Source organism: Lygodium microphyllum, chromosome 14, assembly GCF_053477565.2.
Source record: "Lygodium microphyllum isolate KBCC chromosome 14, Lygodium_microphyllum_v1.1.10, whole genome shotgun sequence".
In the NCBI taxonomy this organism is placed as follows: Eukaryota; Viridiplantae; Streptophyta; class Polypodiopsida; order Schizaeales; family Lygodiaceae; genus Lygodium; species Lygodium microphyllum.
In genome coordinates, this window is record NC_141148.1 from 45209032 (window position 1) to 45214316 (window position 5285).

General features: G+C 42.6%; 1 pseudogene; it reads right to left on the reverse strand.

The window, feature by feature from the left end:
• Positions 1 to 4799: 4799 nt before the first annotated feature.
• On the reverse strand, positions 4800 to 4911 carry LOC148025555 (U6 spliceosomal RNA; annotated as a pseudogene).
• Positions 4912 to 5285: the final 374 nt, after the last annotated feature.

The following is a 5285-nucleotide window of genomic DNA, read 5'->3' on the forward strand; positions in this document are numbered from 1 at the left end:
TCAAAGGATACCACATGCATATACTAAAGAATTGAGCTCAATTAAGTTATTATATAGATGCATGACTTATTGTTATAAATATAGTGTTTGATGGATTACCCTTAGTGTGGATCTCAAATTGGTTATATGTCTCTTTGGTGCCACTAGCTAGTTTGGTGCATATCCTTGAGCTAGTGGATGCAAGTGATAGACCCCACACAACCCCTCTTCCCCCCTCTTCCTCCCTCACTCCTCCATTTTTCTCATTCCTCTTATCCATTAAGTAGAAAATTTCCATAGAGTATATAATCTACGCTAACTATCGATAATCTACAATATAAAGGAAAGTGGCCAACGAAGTCGAACAATATATAATTAACTATATTAATCTATTGGTGATATAGCTATACTAATTTTACACAGATATAACTAACTACCTATAAAAATTTCTATGTTAGAGGCTATGTGAGGGTTGTAATGACCACTTACATCATAAGTATAGATATGAAAACCCATCTAACTAAGTGGTCCATTATCAATGCGCACACATGTTGACCTTGCCATTTCAACACTACTTCTTAAGCTCAATTGCATATCTACAACTCCTAGTAAACTTCAAAATATTTGAAGCTTCTTTCTACCCAATGCCTAGGTGAAAATGTTAGCTACTTGATCCTATACACTAACGTACACCAAGTCAATATTACTTGCAAGTACCTTCTCTCTCACATGTTGTTAATGCATCTCAATGTGTTTTTTCATGGTATGGAACATGTATTCCTAGCCAAATTTATGCTAATTATATTGACATAATGAATGCCAATTTAATCATCTACATATAGATTCAAATTCCTCAATAACTTTTGCAACCATATCACCTCACATGATATTGTAGCAGCATCTTTATACTCAACATTTTGTGACGTGCTTGCCTATTGGCTGTCCAAGCACATGTTCGCAGTCCATCGAGAAATGAATCTAAGTGTCGCCACCCGACACTCCCATGCAATGTCACAAGGTTTGTCCCCTAGGGTTTCCCGAGTCCACCTCGCAACAAAACATTCGTGGCTGAACCCACTAGGATCGACTTGAAACTTGAGTCCCTAGTGGTCAAGGTCTCCTGACAGCATTCTAATGTCAGGTCCTGGACATTCTATGTTTTTACGCAGAGCTACCCAATCCAAAGAAAATCCATAGTGCACTTGGTTCAAGGAGAATGAGATACGAGAGGGATGTGCCGCTCAACCTCTCTGCCCGTAGGGCATAGTCCCATTCTGGTCCCTTAAAACGGTATGAATCGGGCTCTAACTTAACACTACCTAAAGGTCGGACGTTCATAAAACCTTACAAGAATCATCCTAGTTCTTTAGGACCATCCTTCCATAGGATAGACCCATCGAGGGTTCTGTGCCCACCTGCTTCCCTCAATAGGCATACTTTAGTTATCTAATTAGCCCTATCACATTTATGTGCAACATTTAAAAGCACCTTCCTTAATTAAGCCATTGGGGGACAGGGTTCATTCACATAACCTTATGGCACTGATACAAAAACAATTTTAAACAAGTTTCTTGGACGTAAACTTAGTATTAGCATTTTAATTGAGATACAAGTCTTGTTAAAAAGGAACAATATCTGCAATCCGTGAGAATGCACCTTATTTCCTCCAAGATTCTGTCCCTTGCACTAGTAACAGGGGCCCTTGAGAATCTATCTCAAGTCACGCAGATCGTTTGAGTAGGACCCGAAGATAGGGAATTTACAGCCACAGTCCCCCCTAGCATCCAAGCATCCTCCTATGTTCATACCAACCCACGAAGAGACCTCTCGTGGCGGTTTTAGTCCATGTTCCCATCACGGCTATTTAGAACCCCCTTGGCTAGGGTTGGCGGCCAGCTAGGGGTGGTTTGGTGCATCCTCCAAAAGTTCACTTGATTCATGATTCTCATTTCTTTTATGAGTTTGGGGTCACACAATCTTTTTTTTCCAAGCGGTGTTCCTAAATTTAGAAGCACAAACAATGATGTAGGTGAGTGCTCGGGACATCTACTAAGATGAAGTCCCTATCTTTGATGCTTAGCGTTTGTCCTTCTTGCCTTGGTGTCAATTTTCAATATCCCCTGAGGTTGTTTTGGTTTTGTCACGGCCAGATGTAGATTAGAGACCCATGAGTGGTTCACTTGTCTCAAGGTCAACCTATGAATGTAAGAATAGTTTGACTCATTTCCTTTCAAACCCTAAATAAGTCAAGTTAAATCTATCTTTTAGATGAATCCCTAGCAGTGCAACTAAAACTGACCATGATACCACGCAATCTAGATGCAAGTCTTTCTTAAGACGATGATGCAATGCGAAGTTCTACTCTTGGAAATTCATTTCAATACACTTATGAAAATCATAAATAGAGACTTGTATTTTTCTTTTGTGTGAGGAACATGAAGTCATAAGGCCTAGTGCAAATGCGAGCTACTTCTCTCTAAAGGTTTATAGGAGCCTAATACCCAACTTAGTATTTCAATGACCCAAACATACTTAACCATTTTTGTGGCAACTCATGATCATCGTGGACTTGATTCAAGTCTTTATGCCTACCTTTCCAATTTTGAAAATTTCGCAATGCAAAAAGTATGATTTCCATCTAATGATGACTATGCTTTATCGTCCCAATAACCCATTTTTTTGTTTCTTTTACCTCTCAAGCATTGTTTACCGTGTTTACCGCAGCACAGAAGAGCGGGAAAATGGAGCAGAGGAGCAGGAAAATGGAAAAAAGGAAATAGCAAAAAAGGCGCAAGATAAAAGAAGGAAAAGGCGCCTTGACCGGTAACTAGACCCTGAAAAATTTAAATGTCCGGGCACGACCCCCTGAAAGTCTCAGTGTCGCCCCGAGAAAGAAAAAGAGTAAAAAGCACACCATTAAATGTGGAAGCGCTCCCGAATCCTTGTAAAAGAGTGCCAGGCTTGCTCCTGTGCAAATTGTTTGCATTAGTTGGGAATAGGATAAATTAGAATGGTGGGAAATGAGAAATGGGCTTAGGCCAATGGCCGGCCATGTAAAAAAGGGGATGACCATCCAAAGAAGGGAGGGCATGTATATAAAGTTCAAAAGTGAATGAGAAGCTCATTCTTGTGTGTGGCTAAAGCTTCTTCTTCTTCTTCTCTTGTTTCTTGCCTTCTTGCTTGTGCTTGAGAAAGGGAGTGAGGGAGTGTGAGAGGGTGAGGGAGTGAGTGTGTGAGAGTGAGGGATCATGGAGAAGAAGCTCTCCATCTCCTCTCTCCATCTTCTTCTCTTCTCTTCTCTTCCCTTGTCTCACACGTGGCTATGGAGGATGGAGCTCATGGGAGAGGGATTAAGGTTGCTTGAGCTTGCCACAAGGATCGTGGAGCTACCGTTGTGCAAGAGAGAGGAGGGTACTCAATCGAGCATCAAGGTAAGCTCACTACACTCGTAAGGTAGGCATGGCGCGTCGGCTATGTGAGAGTTAGCCATGGCCGTTCGGCTTGAAACACTTGATCAATAAGCGATCCATAGGTCTCGGGGTAGAGCTTGTAGCTCCCCTTCAAGCATGCCAATGATATAAATCTAGTGCACTACGAACACAATCAATCAAGTCCTTAATTTCAGTGTGCACCAATGCGTAATCTTTTGTGCAAGTTTTTCATTCTAAAACATGTCACAATGCAATAAAACACAATGCCGAACATGATTTTTATAATATAGCCTAGTTAATGGTTAGCTATTGTAGTTTCTCGCATGAAAAAATCCTCCTAATGTAGTCGATCTACATTTTTTCAAAGATTCCTACCGCATTTAAGATTTATGGAATGCGGCTAGTTACCAAGTGTCGTGGCTCTTTGACTTGCAGCTCCATCAAAGGAAGCGGGATTCATAGTCAATTGGACCTTACTTTGCTTGGGAGGCATTGTATACTTCAACTTTTTCCTCACAGCTACGCACCGGGGATACAAGAGAGTTGACTCCTTATGGAAGGAAATCGATCATGAGAACCTTCTCAAAGAGGGAGGAAAAAGAAAGGTAAAGCTTGAAAGTCTCTAAGGGAAATTTCCATTTCTCTCTCCTCTCTCTCTCTCTCTCTCTCTCTCTCCAAACCGACAGTAGGGGAGGGTAGTGGTAGTAATCCCACTCCTTCTTACAGCTAAGGGGATTTTATAGCGGTATTTGATGGGGGGATAGTATGGTATAGAGCCCCCCCTTATCCCCATCAGGCCGACCAAGTGTATGGCCACCATGCAGTCGATGCCTCCTTGCTCCATACAAGCATTTTGGAAGGCCTCGATGCGCTCCGCCCATACGCAAATCCTACCCCCCCCCCTCCCCCTCCGACCTCAGTTGGCAATAACAGGCCGTCCTCTTCTAGTTGGAGCTCCCCCACTCCCACTCATCATCACAGGGCAATCCCCCCCCCCCCCCCCTCCATCCTCCAGCTGGCGGCATGAGTAAGGGGGGCATTTATTCCTTTTTTTAAATTCATTAATTTAAAAGGGGGATTCATACGGCAGGGGAGGGAAATATTACATCCTTCCCCCCTTAAGGAATTGAGATGTCCTCATCTCAAAAGGAATTGGGGGTATTGTTGGTTGAGAGTAATCTCGTCAATCCATGTCGCATCTTCTTCTCAAAAGTCCTTTCATTAGATGAGGTACTCCTTGAGGATTCTACTCCTCAATCTCTTATCTTGAATGTCTAGGATTCTATTTGGCTAGAGCTCAAGGACTCCTTGGCTTGGCATTACAACTTGTTGATCATTCAGTACATGGATAGGATTGGATACATATTTTTTTAGTAGGCTAACATGAAATACATTGTGAACCATTTCTTGATTTGTGCATGTTATCCTTGCGTAGGGGCAATGCTAATCTTCTGTGTATTGTTCCAATTTTATCTAATGTCTTCGATTTTGATCCTGGGACCTATGGTTATGGGCCCAACACGCTTCCATTGCACTACTCTGATACCAATTGTGACGTGCCCACCTATTATTGTCCAAGTACGTGTTAGCAGTCCATCAAGAAACGAATCTAAGCGTCGCTACCCAGCACTCCCATGGAATGTCACGGGGTTTGTCACCTAGGGTTTTCCGAGTTCGCCTCGCAACGGAACATTCGTGGCTGAACCCACTAGAATCGACTTGAAACTTGAGTCCCTAGTGGTCAAGGTCTCCTGACAGCATTCTAGCGTCGGGTCCTGGACATTCTACTTTAGGCACAGCTACCCAATCCGAAGCAGATCCATACTGCACTTGGTTCAAGGAGAATGAGAAATGAGAGGGATGTGCCGCTCAACC